The 20,284-nt window shown below is 40.8% G+C and overlaps 1 protein-coding gene across 6 annotated transcripts in view; it reads right to left on the bottom strand.

Moving 5' to 3' along the window:
- Positions 1-20,284, bottom strand: part of TMCC3 (transmembrane and coiled-coil domain family 3) — a 147,821-nt gene that overhangs the window by 67,810 nt on the left and 59,727 nt on the right. The window contains exons 1-4 of one of the 6 annotated variants that reach the window (XM_055711631.1): positions 12,096-12,645; positions 11,212-11,697; positions 10,910-11,124; positions 9,714-9,838 (exon numbers count right to left, since the gene is read on the bottom strand). The exons of 2 other annotated variants lie outside the window; for them this stretch is intronic. The gene's annotated coding sequence lies outside the window, so the exon portion shown is untranslated. Of the gene's footprint in view, positions 1-9,713; positions 9,839-10,909; positions 11,698-12,095; positions 12,646-20,284 lie in introns of those variants that run through there. 3 more of the 6 variants (XM_055711633.1, XM_055711632.1, XM_055711629.1) reach the window with 3 other exon arrangements.

Below are 20,284 nucleotides of genomic sequence, written 5' to 3' on the forward strand. Positions count from 1 at the left end.
TACACACAGTTTAGCTGCAGCTCTGGGGAAAAAAAAAAAAAAGAAAAAAAAAAAAAAAACAGCAAGCACTGTCTTTCAGTCCAACATCGCTTCATTTGCCATTGAGTTACATGTCTGATCCTTCCCTCCAAATAGAGCAGAGGAGAAGGGGGTTGGGGTGGCAGATGTCACCTTCCATGTTCTTAAGGAGTTGACATGCAGATGTGTGTCCTGCTCTGTTCACTTGTGGGGTGGATGAAACCTCTGCCAGGAGGTATTGTTGTCTCCGATGAGGTGATATGGTAAATTTTTAAGCTGGGTTTGTTTGTTTGTTTTTTCTGTTAAAATCTGCCAGTGGCCTTATTTACTAATGCCGGTTACCCTGGATAAACGCCCATCAAGGACTGTTTTGCACTAATTCATCTAGAAGGGAAAAAGAGGTGCACCGTCATAGCTCCATCTTTCTGTTGCCATGTTTCTCAAATATTTTCACATTATGCTGCTTGTACAGGACCCCAGGGACAGCCATGTGAAGTTACTGGGGCATATACAAGTTTGTAACCCTCCTCAAGGTGCTTTTTTACAAATTGGGCACAGGGATGGGGGCAGTGGAACAGGCTCAGCGGCTAAGATTTACTAGAAGGCCTTTACACAAGAAGCAGAGACAAATCCTGTGTAAGAAGCTAACAGACAAAATAGGACAGCATGTGGTACTCAACATCTGCCCTTGTGCAGGATGGAACAAGCACAGAAGAAGATACCCAAAACATTTTTGACAAAACTTCCCTGCTTCATGGGCAGCATCCGAAAACAGCTGCTACCTTTGCCTTCATCTATGCTTCCCAAGAATGAAAACAAAACACATAGCAACAGGAAAGGAAATCTGCAGTAACCTTTCAAATCCTCAAGAGCAGGAGCATGCATGAATGCTGTGTTATTCCTTAAAATTTTTATGTAACTTGAAATGTCTGTGTAGCCTGCGATGGGTCATGTACCTCAAAAAAAAATCTCAAATCCCTTTAAAGCTGAAGACATTAATAAACCTGTGAACCAGAAAACCATTTCTATTGATTTTTGTTTCCCTTGTCTGCTGCTGCTGGAAACATGCTTCTCATTCAAGAAACTTACTTTTAACCCATGTGTTCCACCATCGTCTGGACATATGGGGAGGAGGAAGCAATAGGACATGGAATAATGCACAGGAGGGAAGCAGCAGTATGGGAAGTACAAGAGAGAAGACAGGGAAAACTCAAGCAACGGATGTATGATTACATTTTTGCAGAGCAACAAGCATGTTGGCTTTTTAATACACCGTCATCCTTGCTTCAAGTTCCCTGGTGAAAACACTACCTGCTGAGAGGAGCCAGTGAGACATGGCAGCACCACCCGGCACACACGGCATGGGAACATGCAGCAATGTGAAGCATGACTTCTCACTGACCTGCTAAGTCCCCAGCTGCACAAGTCCCACAGCAGCCAACAGAGGGCTAGGGCAGGTTACAGGGTCTGTTAGCCATGTACCACCATACTTGGAGGAGGTGTCAGGTGGGGAGATGGGAGCTAGATGGCTGGGTCAGAGGCTAGTTAGCTCTGCCACTGTAAGAGGCCCAGAGGTCTACACCATCCCCCTGTCAGATGTAACATCATCCCCTGATGCTTCCCTTTGGTAACCTGGTGCAGGGCAAGAGACAGACATTCATCATGGAGCAAGCTGCGGGCAATACCTCTAGGTGTGCTTTTCCCCAGCCCTGTGCCCACCAAAGATCATCTCTCTGAGGGCTGCTGCAAGACAGAACAATGATGAGTTGGAAAATGGCAGCACAACACATAAGTCTGTGATTCACTGACAGATGTTTTGTTTTCCCCTGTGAACCCTGTAGCTTATGTGTAGGGTCTGCCCATGTCATAAAACTGAGAAGGTGCAAAGTATTTTAGAACGTTACTGCCGGTCTATAAACCCCTTATCTATGTTGCCTAGCACGATTATCAAGGGTCGGGTGGCCCCCAGGTTCCTCAGTACTTAAACAACCTGTGTAATCAAGTCAAGATTTTAAATTCTTTTGTGATCTTCTTAAAATATCACATAAAAACCCCCACAAATACACAACACGGACTTGAAGCATGCACATACATGCAAAAGAGTCAGCTTCAACTTCTATGTAACCCAGTAATTCCTTGCCTAGCATTTACACAAGGACAGTAAAACCATTATTTCTAAGCCTCTCCCTTTTTTATGATCATTATGCAACAAGGTAATTAAGGTCAGCTGAGGTCATTATTCCTTAAGTTCCCAGCCCTGACAACAGAAACATGTGTCTGATCTTTGGTTCACAGAAAGGTTTTTAAACTGTTCCCACCCACCACCACTCTTAGAAAATTCCTCTTATGTGTGTTGGCTGCTCATTTTTCTTAACCTTTGGAGGCTGTAATGTTGCTCCTCCACAAGGCTGAACTCTTAAGACTGCCTATAAAGCAGGCATGTGGTCCAAGATAGTTATTGATCCTAATTTGAACTAAATACAAGACCTACACACACCAGTTGCAAGCTTAGTCTTAGCTATATTTTACTTGACAGCTGAATTCTGCTACCATAGAAGTTTTCTTAAAGGCCTGGACTATTTGAAGCTGCAGAGCAAAAAGTATTAAAAAAAAAAAAGAGGGATAAAATATGTTAAGGAGAACAACATGCTAACCTTCTAGGACAACAAGTCTAGTCAGGTACAGTGAATCACAGAAAGAGAAATCACAGCCATGCTTGAAATTGCCATCACAGACTTTCCTTTACAAGCACCTGGTAGCAATATCAACAGATGTGGATCTTGGGTTTGGACTACCAGGATGACAAATGCCAGTGAATCAGTGCAGCAAAGTAGGTCATGGAGTCACCACTTCATCTGTTGCTCCCACAGTCACAACAGACTTGCTTTCTTTTGCTTTGATTTCACATGTTACTGTGCATGTTTGGCACTTGCAACTATTTCATTGTTTCAAACAGCTCTCTGACATTTTACATGGAGTTTATTTCTCCAGCTTGTTCATTTTAGTCAGTGGATTCAGGTGCACATTAAGAGGTCCCTGATTTTACACTGATCAGAAGACTCTTAATTAAAACGCCAGTTAGAATGGTAGCACAATTACAGCAATAATTTTCTCTGAGCAATGGGCATTCATAGCTGAAGGTAATGATTAAATTTCTGCAAAAATGTTCTTTATTTTGAACTATTATCACTCCCCCAAAAAATAATATTCTGGACAAATATTTATTCTCGTGGCAATTAAAATTTTGAGTGGATGTGTCACCTCCCCATTGTGTGGAATTTAATAAAAATGCCATCACAGATAGTGGGCCATAAATAGAACTTAAGATTTTTCTGTTCAGTTAGCATTGCCTCATCTAATCCAAACTATTTGTGTCAAAGTGAGATCTTACTTAATTTTCAGTAGGCATTTAAATAACTTACCAAGTAATAATGCGGCAGAAGAAATACTGATATAGACTGTAAATTAAGAACTGTTCATTACTTTGTACCTGTGCGGTTGTTTGCAATACTTCTGTAATCCTAGTTTATCTTCAACCACTGCAGTGATAAATACAGTGCATCACAGTGCAATGACCAACTGAACTAGCAACTTAGGACACTTCGGCTGTGTTTCTGCTCAAGAAGCACATTGCAAAAGTATTGGGCAACACACTGAACGGGGTGTAAACCACTGACATGCTGCTCGGAGTCCAGCAGTCCTGGAGCCAGCCACACTTCCCAGAGTATCCTGTTGCAATCCCATGCTACAGCTGCCCACGTTTAAGATGCCCAAGGTCTGTCCTGAGTGTAGCTGAAACCCAGAGCACACCAGCCCCTCAGTTGCTAACCCTGACAGCTCACAGCACACCTCCTCCCTCAGCTGCCCTCAAAGCTGCACAGGTACTGTTACACTGTCCAGATATTGCTGCTACCCATTGGCACCATGAGTTCATCTTGAAAGAGCAACCATGGGCTAGAACTTACGCTTCATCCCTGGACAGTGTTGTTTTTTTTGTTTTTTTTTTTATTTTGGGTACATACAAACTTTTATCTTTCCAGTTCACTGAGAGAATTCTGTAATTTGTGACTATACTATTGTAGCTTCTTGTATCGTGTGTATTAAAATAATGATTAAAGTGTCACACTTCTCTCAATGCTGTCATTAAAAATCCATGCCAGCACTCAGTGGCTGAAAATAAACAAAGAGAGATAGACAAACATTGAAACGGAAGTTCCAAAGCCACCCATTAATTTGCCTGAGCCAGACAGTGCTGGTAGCATGGAGAATCTGGCACTTAGATTTCCAGTCAGACATTAGGGACCACACTGCCCTGGCCTTCAGCATCAGTAAAGCTGTTTATTCAATTGGAACTGCAGAAAGCTAACTTGAAAATTAACTTGATGGTAACCTACTACTTTAAAAAAAACCAAAATAGTGTGTGGCTACAGCTTCAGTACTATTGCCACCTACAGGTATTATTCTCTTCATTACACAAAATAGTGAAGCATATTGTCCTGACACTAAACTTTGGTAAACTCAATCATTACATGTAATTCATTGAAGATGTAACATCATCAGCTCTCTGAAGCTACAACTGAACATCTACTGTAAAATTCAGTGAACTACTACTCACTTGAATGTGGAAAAATGTCAAAAAAATCAGTGGCAGAAAGGCTAAAAATATAAATTGTAGTTAGGAAAAAAAAAAAGACTTGCTCTATATGATCAGACACTGTCTTAGCAGTTAGTTAGCTTCTGCAGACAGTAAAAACCTGCAGAGAATGTGCTCGATGGTACACGCCCAGGCAGTGGAGCAAGCCAGTGCTCAGGCTCAGGGCAGCAAAAATCCTACAGCTGGAGCTAGCTCTGGTCTCTGCTGAATGAGGAATTAGCAGGTTTGGTAACTCCAAGCTCCAGTTGAGAACACAAAGTGCACAGCAAGGATGTGGTTGTCTGTCTTTGCTGCCTTGTCTAAGAGGGGGAGGCAACAGCCTTTGTCTCTTAAGGTAACACACACTTGGGCAGAGCAGAGTGCCTTCTGAGCAACCTCTCTAAACCTGCAACTTTTTTAACTTCATTTGGAAACTGTTTTTAAGAAGGAAATTTAATCGTAATTTTTAGTGGTGACTATAATACTTGTTGCTCAGACCGATCACCGCCTACGAGTAAGTCAATCACAAAGGTTTCCAAATGAAGTACTTAAGCTTATTTGAATTCCTATTTTAGTTGCGCTGTAATTTCCAGATATGCTCTGTATCTACAAATATCACTGGAAAATGAAAGAAGCTGTGACCGCTAGCCATTTTGAGAAAAGCTGAAGAAACAAATATTAGAAAAATAGTGTAGTTGGAATAATAAAATCAATTGCTTTTGACACGTTTTGGACTTCCCAAGTGCAGTATTGAAAAGTATTGAGAGCACTGAGGCACCAGGGTATGTGAGGATGGGTATGGGAACTGGTACACAAGACCTTGGAAAAATGAATAATATAATGGTCTTAATTTAGGGAAAAAAAAAAAGTTTTCTACTGAAAACAGGGATCTGATTTTAATAGTGTTTCCCAGTTTTACACAGGTGAATGGGTGCAAGTACTGACAGAGAGATGGGTGTTGTTGGGAAAGGTGAATACTTGGTACAGCCATAGATTCATCTTCACCATTGCTGCTCCACACCACATTAATAATCTATATATTCACAATATTACCAGCAGAGCTAAATCACAGTGACTAACACTTCAGCTATAGCTAAGGCTTGTAACTATTTCAGAGTCAGAAAGCCATAATATATCCACTTTGAAAACAAAATTATTTAGCATATGCATGTATACAGAATACAAATGATCTTGATATAGTTTGGGCTTTCATATTAATGGATAATTTCAATCCAAATGCAGATATTTCTTTTTGCATGCTTTTGCCATGTTTATGTGCATAAAAAATTATGAGCCAAGAAATAAAAAACAACTACCACTTAAATACCACATACCAGACAAACCCAATCAGATGCGAAGCTCTGTGCAATAAGTTACAAAACAGGTGTGTATTACTTGGACTCCTCCAAAATCCTATCTATGCAGGAAAAGCAGGTTCACTCTATATACAGAAAAACTACAGAAATTTCTTGCTAGAAGTACCTGTCTTTCAGTGTTCTACTTTTAAGGTAAATGGCCAAGTTTCAGCTTTACCAGACTCAGGCCCCTTTACAAGATTTCAAAGAGTGAAAAAAACATTTCCTTCTCTTCACTTTCTCACACTTTCATTCAAGAACATTTTGTGCACAATTCAGCTCTAGCTGTCTCGTTGTATGGGGCCTTTCCACAGCAGAACAAAGAACAGGTTGTTTTTCAACAGTAGATTGGAGGGAGGGAACAGGGAAAAAAATAAAATATGCAAGCATCATCCTTGAAGCAATTACCTCTGGTTTTGTAATTAACTAAATTTCAACCTGATAATATCTATTTAATCAGAAATTTCAACCGAGTGGTCGGGAAATGCGTCAGAGCACAAAACATACAGCATTTGAACAGATATAAGCAGTATGAAAAGCACCCATCTGAAATCAGAAGATGCGCACAAACCACGGCAAATCTCACAGCTGACACAGTGCTCAGCTAAAGTGGGGGCAGCACCGCAGCCAAAGCAGCTACTGGCCATTTTACCCCTAGAAAATGAGACTCATTTGAGAAATGATGGTACATCTTTCTGAACTGTTATGAAGCAAGAAATGCACTGTGTGTTAGAAGAGACACAGCTTGCATTCTCCACACTACATGAGAGGGGCCGCGCCACTGACAGGAGTGAGGGGTGTGGAGATCAGGCCTGGGAGCCGATGGCTATGCCAACAATGCCACGGGTTCAGTAGCTCTGAGAAGACAGCACGGGGAGTCAGGCAAAAACAAACGAAAAAGACCTCTTGACATGCCCTCTTGGAGGCCAAGCAAGAAGCTGGGACTTGTATTATGTGATGGGGAGCTCTAAAGTTCTCCCATGCAGGATCTGACAAAGATTAATTTTGGCTTTGATATTAATACATATATAAGAAACAACCAAAGTATCTTCACATGCCGAATAATGCAAACAAATAAACCCACATTGTTCAAGGAATAATGTCTCCAATGGTGTTTAGAGGCTTTTATTGGTACACTGACTCTTGTTGCTCTTATTCTTAGCAGATTCTGGTGTTTTATTCTAAGGGAAAGAACAAGATTTTTTGCAAAGAATTAATATATTCTTAAATGCACTAGGAAAACTGATTTCACTAAACTTAGCAAGAGTTTTTGCCTCTGACTTAAGTTACACTTTCACACATCTTCCCAGCTACTATAATAGGCATGTTTCTTCTATGCAGATAAAATCTTACCAATGTGGTCTGTGTCAACATGAAAGGAAAGTAGAAGTACTGTTAAAATTTATGCTAAAATATAACACAGTTTCACTTCCATGTTGGTCCAAAAATATAAAGCATTTAACCTTTAAAATAAAACCCTTTTAATTATAAATGTGAACAAGAAACAGTACATTTACTCAGAGTACACATTTTTTTTGACCGAGAATATGATTTACAGATAGCATCTGAGTTGTATGAATTTTCAAATGGAATTAGAGTATTTTAGATACAACACTGCAGAGTCCAAGTGATTCAGGATCTTCAGTCCTATCATCAAAATAGCTTCAGAATTTAACAGCTGGAATCTTAAAAATACACAAGTACAAAAAACTCTCAGAGCTGATCTCTTTAATTCATTGGGAATTAAAGCTCTAATTCGTCAGTAGATATAGATGAGCTTAAGAAAGCTTAGAAGAATTTTCTGTCCTAATAATCCGCCCATTTTAGATGCCTCCCTCCCTTCTTACAGGACCAGCTCAGCTTCTGGTGAAGTAGATGCTGTATCACTCTTTCATATTAATGTAAATTGGCATCAATTTTGATCTTTCCTAGTGCATCCAGCTATGATTTAAGATCTGTAACTGCTTTATGATTAGCCGAGCAACCCTAGCAGCAGGAGCAGAAATCTTTGAAGAAGAATAGAGTGAAAAGCGTGAGGCCAGAATCACCACAGCAGACAGCAGAAGCTGTCCCTAATTACGAGCCAACATCTTTGAGCGCTCAAATAGGACCCTGAGTTCGATTGCGATTACAGACTCTCCCTAGTATCTATGTCTTTTTTTTAAAGATGAGAGTTAAGAACAGCTGAAAAAAAAGTTATCTGTGTCTTGTTGGCCAATGCAGACATGACCTGTACTTTTAATTCACTGTTTTTTGTTTTACAGCAGGTCATTATTCTCATTAATTGCTAAGCTGCTGGCAGATCTGTTGACATTTTGGATGAAAGATCAATCTGGATTTAATAAAGCGACCAAAAGGAAAGGGGTTATCCTTTTGCTTAAGAGTCTGCCAGATCAACAGCATTGTGCAGACTGACATCACGATAGGCGGTAGCTTATTGATACAGCAGTCATTTTTTAATCAAGATGACATAATACAACTCTTGTCTGGCATGGCATATAATTACATCATAAGTGCATGGCCAAATTGTACTGCAAATCAAACACAGTTCCCTTCCCGATTCCTCCTAACCAGAAGTTCAAGGTGGGCAAGGTAGGTAGGAAGGGGTGAGAGGATTTGCACAGTTATGTTCACAGGTACCTGGGGACACAGAAGTTCTTTTGTTGGATTTACTTGTACATCTAGCAGGCTAAGTACAATGCAAGGATATTTAGGTTCAAGGCGTTCTAGCTTTCCATTCAGCATCGTTCAGAACTACTAAGAAATTTGACTAGCATCAGATCTGAACATAGAAGTTTTTAACTTTCTGTTTTCCGCTCATTGTGAAGTTTTCTTTCCATTCTCTCTCCTCCTCACAGACACGTGTGCACCATTCCTGCTTCCACATTAATACAGACTTCACGCTGCTAAGTAAGTTACAAACTTAGCTTTAGGCACATCCAACTGATTCCTTTTTATTTTCCTGGCCCATCCCCAATTCAGATGGCACAGCAAGCATGTTCCTTTCTGTAGCTTGGAGCACAAGAGGTCACTTGGATGTGTCCTGTACCCTTGCTGGCCCTGACAAAGCAGGTACCCATTTCCAGCAGCGCTCACTAGGAACAGCCTTTGACACGAGAGCAGAGCAAGGGGCTCAGGTACCTGCCTCAGCTCTGAAATGAGACACGCTAACTGGTGCACTTTAGACTAAGTGCAATTAGCTTTTTCAAGCAAAGATTTTTAAATTTTTTTTTACAGGTAATTTTTCTTGGAAAAATTAAAACAAACCTTGTTTACTCTAAAACATACGTCCCATGGCAGAAACATCAGACAGTAGACACTTACACTGAACTGAAAAAAAAACCCAAAAACTGGCAGAAGGATGAAAGAAATTATGACAACCTGCTCTGTGCTGGGCTTTGGACAGGGAAAGCTCGGGAAAGGGATGTGCTGCTTCTGCAATTGACTGGAGTATGCTGTTAACTCAGCACAAAGTCTAAGAAGAGTAAATAGAAAGGCTGATTTCAAAGAGCTCTGGGTCAAGCCCCTGCTCTCTTGCTTAGAAGGCAAGTTCAGCCACAACATCTGAAAGGGTATAAATGAGAATATGCCATCCACTTGGAGTAGGAATTGAGCTTGCAGAGACAGGATTTCAGCACAGCATAACCAATGCTGAAATGACTAAGTACATGCGAGGAGGAGGAAATGGAAAACTGCTGAAAACTTACTTCCAAGATAATGTGTTCCCACTGTGACCCTTCAAAAAGTGAACTTTTGCTGAACCAAGTAACTGGATTCCACCAGGCTGCAGAAATGTCATCAATCACATGTCACTATAAGTAACTGAGTATTTCTAGAAAATGAAATTTAAAGTAAATACGGTAGGTCTATAGATTCTAAGAACTAATGACATTCACTCTGGAGTATATTGAATATTTTAAAATTTGGGAACTGAAAAAGATTTTTTGGAAATGTCTTCTAAAATTGTGCATTTGAAGGTAGCAGCAAGGTGCGTTAGGAAGTAGTAAGACAGGAAATTGGAAATTGTTTCATAAAGAAAATCACTTTTGTGAAACGCAGTAAGAAACATCACAGTGAAATTACAGATAACAATTGGCATTTTTGTGCTACCTTCCACAGCCTGTCCCGAGACACTTGTTCTAAGTGAATGAATAAGGAACTTGTCTCTGGCCAGTGAAACAAAGAAGAAAGAAAATCCTGTGTTATCCTAGTTTATTGTGTCTTGGTATAGGCAAAGATGAGGCACGTGCTGTTTTGGGGTATAGCTGAACTGACAAAGCAGGTACCTTCTTTGGAGAAAGGCTCTCTGTGGCTTTGTAATACCTGCAACGGGTGAGCTACTGCCCGAGCAGTCAATCTATCATGTCCCTTTTCTACTGGCCTAAAAATCTTCCTGCTGAGTGCAGCACAAACTGATTTTTTTAACCTGCACCCCTCCTTATTGAGTAGGGCTCTCACCCCTCAACTGCTTCAAATGGGACAATTGCTCTGTTAAACAAAATAGGGATTTAACATGTTAACTGTGCACACAGGTTTTCAGGCTGAAGTCTAGGAACATCTGAGCTACTGAGATGAGATTGAACTCAGTTTGCTGTCAACAGCTAGTAAGTGGATCAGTTGAGAGCAAATGGCAAATTACACACAGTTATGGCTGGAAAAATTACTCTATGTACAGGTTAGGATAAAAGCCTCATTTGGGACAGTGGAGTTTTAATGGCTGGAAACACAGTTAAATAATGCTAATTAGCCATTAACAAGCACTCTACACCTGCAAAGAGCTCTTCAATAGATAAATTGAGTTATCCTTGTGTTATATGAATTAGTCTCATTTTTTGGCAATAGAAATTGAGGTCTTTAGATGAGACACCCCAAATTACAATTATTTTATTTGCAGATGGCTTACCAATAGGCACGTGATGAGTCAATGACAAAATTCAGCTGCAAGTCTTTCAGTCTTGGGCTCTTGTCTGGTAAAAAGTCCTTCCCAGGGATGAGGAAAGGCAGAAATAAATAGACCGATACATTTTAGCTGAGTTGCAGAGGGCTGGAGGCTTGCCACAAGTCTCCACAGCAGTCTTTTGCAAACAGTGCGCTCTACTCACTCATATGTTAAAATTCCTACATTAAAAAAAGGGGGTTCCTTTACCTCAACTGCCCCAGAAAGGGTAAATATAGATGCATATCTGTAGGGAGCTGAAAGATCACCTCAACCGGTCCTGTCCGGTCCACCTTTCAGAAGTAGCCAAATGGCTTCCAACTCCTGTTCGGCCTCTTCTAGGTCATTTCCTCAGGGATCTCAAACGCACAGGCCCACTCCATCTCCAGCTATGTTTGTGCCATATGCCTGGGAGCTGCCTGTACAAGAGTACTTGCCACCTTAGCTGCCTAGTGTCACCTGTGAAAGAGAGCTCCGAGACACACCTAAAGCACCTGGCTGGCTTAGATCACCACGGCACACTTAGATGTAAGTTACTCTAGTCATAAGTAGAATCTGCATTGCTAAAGTGTCTCTTCTCACCAGCTTACCAATTACCTGAATTCCTTAAATTAGGTGTGGGGACAGAGAGGAACAGTGTCTTCACCTGAACATAGTATCCCAGTTTTTCCCAGGGTCTTCATTTGGCAAAGACCATACATGAGCATTTGTCATTCTAACAAAATAACCAGCCTCAAGGAGAGTTGGCGTGCAGTCTACATGAACAAATCAAATACATGAGGAGAAATGGCTAATTATTATCAATTTTTTTTCAAGAAAAAGAACACTTTCATAAATGTCATTAGCTATACCTAATTTTGAATAAAACTTAAAAAATAAAAATTTTGCTAACTAAAGCTCTGAAAAGTCAAAGACCTTACTTGCAACAAGTGCAGAATGCTAGTTCATTCAAGACAGTTTGACACACCTAAAAATAACCCAGTGAAGAACATTTCTGGGACCCTGAATACTTCAGCAAAAGTTAGGTCCTATTCTTCTTACCAGCCTTGGTAACCAATGACTAAGTTGAACTAAGGTATGAGAACAGAGATAACCTTGCCTGCCACTTTCCAAACAATCCATGTGGGTTATAACATCAAAAATACACACTTACCCGTAAGCAGGTTTGGTAATGAGCTTCCTGGCTTTACACCTAAAGGTACCTCATTTTTTGAGCAAAGCTGGCTTCCTTCAGCCTGATAGATCTCCTGCTGTTTTGCTCAATTCTCCCACTTTCCTGCTGAATTTCTTTAGTCTTCTGAAATCAGATTATCTCCTCCAAGGACTTGTACTGGGTTCAGTAAGAAGTACAGACAATTCACCACAAAAATTACTCTGGGCATATACTAAATATGATATCTATCGTGAACCTCAGCACAGGTCCAGATCTTCTCAGTTCATTGGTAATATTAAAGCTCTCATTGCTCCACCTCCCTAGTAGCTTTAATAGGGCAATTTCTGCACATCTGAGCAGACACATCTGACAGAACAGAAGCAGAAGACAATGACCTCTTCCTCTCAAGCCCTCTTTGCATGCTGAGTGTGGTTTGTGCCTCCTCTTCTTGACATCCTTCCCTCTAGCAAAGCCACTTCCAAAAGCACGACACAGCAGCTGGTTGTTAGCATGCAGAGCGCCAACGGGAGGTTGTAGGAGCAGCATATACATAGTGCATAAGCGAGAGAGCTGACAAGAAGCAGAAGTGTTATCGGGGTGGGGAAATAAAACTTTCCATATAGTCAATACACCTTGCTCTAAATGCTCATTTCTAAAATTCTCTCAATTCCAGAACACAGCCTGGGGACTCCACATGCCTGGACGGACCAAAAAGCATACATACATCTTAACCAAAATGCTTAGATTACCAGGTATTTGGCTGTTGGGGTTTTTCTTTTTAATACATACCACCAAGTTTTAGCTTCGCTGATTGAAAAGATTATATTTGAGTTCTGCATGCAAAGCTGATGTTTTTCACTTGTACACATCCAAAAAAAGGAAGTGAGACTACAATACAAATACTGAAAGGAAATGTTTTTATCTCACACATACTCTTTTTGCCACTGCCTTCACATTTCCCACAGGGTGGGAGCACGCCACGCAGCATTAGACTACAGAGAAAAGACTCAGCAGTGAGTCAGGCTAAGTAAGTCATAAGGTAATGCTGTCTGGATTCTCAAGGACTCTATCTAGACTGTTGTTTATCACCAAAGGCTGTAGCGGAGTTCTTGCACATAAATACAATGCTGAGTTTCTAACATACGCCATTCCTCATCCTTAGTCTAATGACTTTTCAAAATGCATGGCACTCTGATGATGCACAGGTCTTCCTTGGGATAAAATAATCAGGTTTTTAAAATCAGAAAAGTACATTCACAAATTATTTAAATCATATTAGGAAATACCAATTTCAAATATGATGCAAACATGGAAATTCAGAAAGATAACAACTTTCTACTTGATTTCTGTGAAATGCAAGAGACATTTCTCTCTTGACATTTTTTCCAATCATTCTCCTGTTTAGCCATTCTGTAAGTATTGTACAAGGTTAACAGCACCGCTTTGTTTTTAATTCCTTATTGGAGGCAGCTACAAAATCTAGAGGGGGTCAGAATGTGCAACTGCAAACCACTATTGCTTATTTTAGGACTTACTCTTGTGCCCCAGTAGCTCAAACTGCAGTCACTTTGACAAGGGGTTGAAACCAGCTCTGAATGCCACCAGGAGCTCTGTCTCGTAAACACTGTTTTCCTAATGTTGCATAGCTCTCTATGAAAAACAAATAAATCCCTATGCTCACTAACAGGGAGGAAATTCAGATATTACTTTCTTCTCTTTTCTTCAAGGGCAGATAAACACTGTGCCACTGTCACAGGCGAAGGTTAGGTCAAACTATGGCCCTTCCTACACCAAGAGTAAGAGTTCTCAAGGCACATAACTCATAATAAGGATGTGAAGACCAGCTGTCACCACACTACAGCTGCACATGGGCCAAGTAGTCAATTTTTGACAGGGATTCAGTACAGTTGAGAAGTAGGTAGTTTCCTCAACTCCCCATCCACACACAGCTAGCCAATATACAGAAGATACGGGCAAGCAGCGGCTGCAATCCCACACAACCTTTCCAAGGGAACCACGCTTGTGGTGTGTGTCTCCTTACTTGTCATTAACTCCTGGTTTGTGTCTTCTTGGGTCAGGAGGCCTTGATCCCTTGACAAACTTTGATCCCTTGATATCACTGGGAGATCCGTGCAAGCCCTCCTGCAGGCTAGCATGCAGAACCAAAAGAAGGATCTATTATCCTGCCGCAGCCCTGTCAACTCTCATGATTTTCTCCAAATTTGCTGACATTTAGAGTTTCCCAAAGCTCCTAGTCCCAGAGTGGTATAACCAAGTGAGATTCTCGCTTTCATATTTAATGGTGTAATATTTTGATTACAAAGAAAAGCTAAAGATCTGTCAAGAGTGTCACCTAATATCTCATAAAGCAGATGGCAAAGAGAAAAAAGTCACTGTTTTTAATCTCATTACTTTGGAAGGTCTGACTCATGGCTGCTAAGTACAAAAGTGGCAGAGAGGACATAATACATCTAAATGCTGCCTCAAAGAACTTGTACACCTTGCCCCCAAGCTTTGATGTAGCTAAAAATTAATCAGTGTTGTGGAGTGTCTTGGCAGAAACAACTCACTCAAGTCACAAAGTTGAGCTAAGCCAGGAACTGGACTCTATCTGCAGCAGCCCAAAAGTACCATTGCTTTGGCTGAAAACGAGCAACAGATTATGCTTTTCAAAAGCAAACCTACTTGATTGCTTTCATATTGTCCAGCTCTGATTCTGTAAAAAATGAATCATTGAAGCTGATGAAAACTGAGTAATTGGCAAGGCCAAGCCCTGCGAGGCAATTAGTCCCAGACATTATCGCAACTGCTTGTACTTCCTTGCCTCTGGCAACTGGGTGGTAACAACTTGCATAAAAATGTATTTAGAAAATTCATTAGTAACAGTCCAAGTTAATTGTGGCATTAGTACAGCTCAATGTTAAGCTTCTAATTAAAAGATGTCAAATCTAACTAGGTCCTTGAAATATCTTTAAATAATATGCATGCGTTTGGGGTATTTATTAGATTAATATTATTTTGGTTTTGTTGCTCTTCAGCCGTTATGCAAGCTGCCTCATTTAAGGCCATTTAAACGGTAATAGCTAGTTTTAGTAACACTGAAGTAGACACTAGAAGACGCCTTTATTAAAGATGGAAACAGTTTCCTGCATATTTAAGAAATAAGGTTTATTTAAGACATTGTAAGCCACAGTTCTATTATCAAATAATTCTAAAGGGATTAATCCACAAAATGTACCTGTCTGGGAAATAGCATCCATCTCTTCCATTCAGTCTGGGAAATTCAGTCTGAGAAAGGGAAATACATAATGTGTCCTAGTTCATTTAACCTTTCAGTCAGCACTCCTGAATTCCTTACGAGCTTCCGATTCACAAATCTCCTGTTTTAACTGATGATACTCAACATTTTTAACCAAATTGAAACTCTGACAAATGCACATACTTCTCATGCTTCCAGAGTAGAGCCTCCATGACAGCGAGGAGAAATGGATAACATTTATCAGGTTTTTTTATCAACTGAAAAAACACACTGGAATATGTATTTTATCAAGGCACAGCTGGTTTCATCTTGCTGTAAACAGGACACTAGACTGGCATGAAAGACTGAGTCAGTATAGTAACAAACCGTTCATTTACAGAAAAAGAGTGCGGTTTCAGTTCACCTGGCAAAAGTTGCAACTCAGCCAGAAGTCACTAAAAAATTTTGGTTGAAATTAATAAAGTCAAGTATTTGTAAAGCAATTCTAGTTTAATGTATTTATGTCTGGAAGTGTTCAATCTTCCAGCTAACTTGAGAACTTACATACCTTCCACAAAACCGATGAGGGGACAGTGGTATCATGCCCCCTTATGGACAAGTAGTTAGTCCCCTAAAATGATTAAAATCCAAAATTCAGACCCCTGAAAAAATGTGAAGGAGACAAGGAGACACAGAGCTGCCTTAGGGACCAGCTAGCTAAACAGTCCTTGACAGAGATTTATGTATTCGTCCCTCCTTGCCTCCCAAACTAGGGAAAGGCCAAAGGCTGTTGAACCTTGAACAGTGAAACTCTGCAGAGAATCACTGTGGTCAGAAATACGTGTGTGAGTGACAGCTCGGCATCAAAAGCCTGGAGAGATGGCTTGCATCAGAAGAAATCTCAAGCCTAGCTGTGACTGAAGCAGCTTTCAGAGCAAGCCTTGGGGAGCTACCCGCTGTCCCAAGTGTTGGGGATGTGAGCAAGGACACTGCCTTGGGTTACTGACTATCCCTAGCATTCAAGGCAGTGGGATTTTGATGCAATTCTGTTTATTTACAAGGAAGTACAAAAATACCTGATTCCATTGCATTTGAGTTTTTTCTCCTAGCTGGACTAGCTGAAGTGCACAGCCTCTACAGTGCAGCCAGGTCAACTCTTGTAGAGGTGCCTCCTGCATCAGAACGTGTTTCAACACTTTGCTGACACCTCTTGACATCCGTGTAAACAGGGACCTGACGGATGGAAGAATTAAAGTTCATAGCCTTTATGTTTAGCTGTCAAATGGTCTGGATGAGATCAAGCACCTTAAAATCCTGTTAGTTCACTTGGGTGACACGAACTGTCAACACTGTGCTGTGAACACCCAACTCGCAGGTAGCTAGTAGTGCAGCAAGGAGTGGCAAACACAAGCTGGCAAGGAAATGTTTGCTAGAGGTGGCTGGATTTCACACAGAATAATAGGCAAAGGTATTTCCACTCAGCCTGAGACACAACCAACTATTATCTGATGGAATTCTATTCCAAAAATATAAAACTCACAAAGAAGTTTCCATCCTGCCCAGTTTGATACTTGGTTTCCTTATTACGCAAGGTTAATTCCCAAATCTGTTTATTCCCAGCTTTTCTGCAGGGTTTCTTTCTATCCTAAAGAAACTTTGCTTCCCTTCACAGACATCCTCTATCTGTCATGGTTCCCTAGGGATCAGCTGCCACCTAAATTCTGCCCAGATGGTCAGGACCTAACCTGCAGGGTTAGGAAATGGCTTCAGACAGAAGGGAACAAGCAGGACTTGTGGACCCAAATCCTCTACAAGAACAACCCAGGAACAACAGCGCAGCTTACAAATAGAAAAATTGAAAGTAACGTTAGAAAGTGCATCTTCACAATTGGTGGGGGGAATGTGAGCAGACAGAAGAGGTTAAGAAGGTCATTTTCACAGAGACAAGTTACGAAGTACACTCTGTGCTGCATATTACTACACTTTCCTCTGATGCACTTAGCTGTGATCATAACTAGTTGGTGAACTACCAATGTGATCCAAATTGGTAACTCCTATGTGCCTTTAAGCAGTCTGCTTCCTTCTTGAAGTAATGAAACAGAAAAAAAACCCAAATAAAAAAAAAGCGCAAACCAAACCCCAGAAATATCTGCAGACAGAAACGTTGTTATTTATTGAAATACTGTGCATGCCTCAGACTGTAATTCAGTTCTTTTAAAATAGACCAACTGGCCTAAAAAAAAAAAACCAGCATCACCTCACCTCTTATATGAGTGTTGACCTGGCAAAGTACAAAGGTAAAACTCTTCTGCTTACCAGAAAGCTCACATAACCAGAAGACAGAGCCACAACACTGCCAGTGAATTTTATTCTTTGATTCTGCCATGGTAAAGATTCAAGAAAAATTAAATCAGGGAAGAATTAAGCATTTAAAAATATTTTTTCAGCGTAAGTGAGGATATATTCATGTAAAGATGTAATTAAGAATGAATAAATACTCACAGTCCAACATATTGCAAAAGCTGTGTTCAGTGGCATGGTTCTGCTTCTGCCAAGTTAAGCTAAAAAAGAATATTAACTCTCTGTTTCTGTACAGAAAGTCCTGTTACTTCCTATTCTGTCACTGTGTCCAGTCAAAACAAACCTACTAAAAGCAACAAGTGTTAATGAGGCGCTTTTCTAATCTAGCAATCAGCATGTTACTGAAACCAGAAGATGTAAGGATGTTGAGCAGCCTCACTGATAAATACTGATACATCAGTATTTTAATAGCCTGATCAAAAATCAAGAGCCTCCAGTAAGAAAGCAGAACAGTATAATATGATTGAAGTAAGATGCTCTGTTGAAGTGTTGTACATTGCTTAGTCTATACAGGAGCAACTAAGCAGCAACTCAGAATATAATTCATTGCATACATCCCGAACGTTGAAGTAACAGCAAACAAATACAAATAAAACAAGCACCATAAGGGAGCACATGGTGATTCTTTGGTGTATCTGGGAGTCTAACTGAGGCACTCAGCAGCCTCAAGGTGCAACCACTGCCTTGGGGTAAAGGGGGCGGGCATATTCAGGGTATTCTTCCCAAGCCTTTTTCACCTGCACTGAAAATAAGCCATCTTACTCTCCTCTATTTTTCTGTCTTGACATGATACTGAAAAAATTGCTCAGCTGCATATTAGCCACAAGCAATATGAAGAAGGTACATGTGACACACCTTTTAATGAAGAAATCAAAAAGAAATGAAAATCCATTTAGACAGAACTTATATGCATATATATCACGCAGCACCATGAGGGAAGGGAAACAATTTCCCAGTTTCCTCCTCAGGATCTCTTCACAAATTAGTAGAGAGGCTGCTTGCAAGAGTCCCATCCTTTGCTCATTCTCTATGGGAACATCAATAACTCCCCAGGAGGGACTGCATGAAAGGCAGATACACGCACTGGAAACATATGGGTAATTGATCTCTGGGCTTCATTAGGAAAAGAGAATATGAGTCAATGCAACTGGCAATACTTTGTATCACAATACTTCCTATCACAACATCGCAGCTAGACAGATGGGCTCCTAGTGATGAAATTAGATGCAGCTGGAGTTGTACCCCTGCACCATATTAATCCCCAAGTTGTATTTTGTCATGGAACAAAGGCAGACTGATTGGCAGTGCTCAGTAATCATTTCTGGAGCCCGGAGCACCCCAATAGGGGTCAGCAGCCTTCCATTTTCTCGGGCACACTGGCAGACTCTCATTGTTCTCATATACAGAACCTTCCTGTGGGCTTCCAATAGCCAGGAAAGTAAAAAATTCAAAATGCAAGATCTAGCACAAAATTGCTTTGACTTCTCAAGACAAAGCCACAGCAGGAATAAGGCAAGAGAAGTGTCTGCTCTATGCACCTGCTAGAATAAGGGAAAGCAGAAAAAAAAAAAAAAAAGATAATTTAGGTGAGTCAAGTGTGTGGCAGCCTCCTAAGAATGAAACTCAGCAAGCCCAGGAAGCCAGGAGCTGCAGCAGAGGGCAAGGCAGCGAGAGGAAGAAGGGGATGCACATGTGGTGACCGTGAAGTCCTCCTGTCCTCCCAAACATGCGTACACAAGGAGGTGAAGGAGAAGGAAGGCACTAACTGAAGGCCCTAACTGAAGCCAGCTGCAATTCAAGTTGGGGATGAGGTGGCCATGAGGTACAGGAATGCCCTGATGGCTGCCTGGGGTACATGACTTCCAGAAGTTTGGAAAGAAGCTGCTAGATGCAGCTCACATAAGACAAGCAGGTTGTGCAGTGGGGCAAAATAAGGAGTTATATTCATCACTGAGAAAGCTCATTGAAGCCCAGAAATTTCACATGTATGCATTTAGAAATTAAATGCTAAAAGGAGTTGATGATCTTCAGCAATGTTTGCTGGCAAGGTTAATAAAGATGTCTTTATTTCCCTAAAGAGGAGACGTATTTCCAGAACTTAATTTTAAAAAACCTCTATCATTCAACTTAGATAGTAACCAAACTTTTTAGGAGGGTTTCTTTTCTGCTTTCCTGTGGAGGGCAGATTGGTCAGTAATCAGAGAAAGGAAAACTGGGCTAAGAAATATTTCTGTTCTGTTAGCTGCAGTCGCTTATTGAAGTAAGGCAGTTTTTCCATTCTGGTGAACAACCATGTTAGAATTTCATGTCTCTGCATGAGCAACCACAGGATAGTTTTATCAGTGCAATTAATTTCTTGCATTTACATATGGAAGAGGCTCATGTTCACACTTAGAGAAATGAGGTCGTGATCACTGTAGCTGGAGGTGCTCAGGAGTGTCCTGACTCCACTTTTGCCAGATCACTTAAAATGCCTTTGGTTTTTATGATTGAATGTCACAATGTTCAGCCACTGCAGTCATGAGGTCTTCTCTCTTCCGACAGCTGGATACAGAGCCTCTGCGAAAGGGCTGAAACATCCTCTCTTCAC

This window comes from Falco cherrug, chromosome 5, assembly GCF_023634085.1.
Source record: "Falco cherrug isolate bFalChe1 chromosome 5, bFalChe1.pri, whole genome shotgun sequence".
NCBI lineage: Eukaryota > Metazoa > Chordata > Aves > Falconiformes > Falconidae > Falco > Falco cherrug.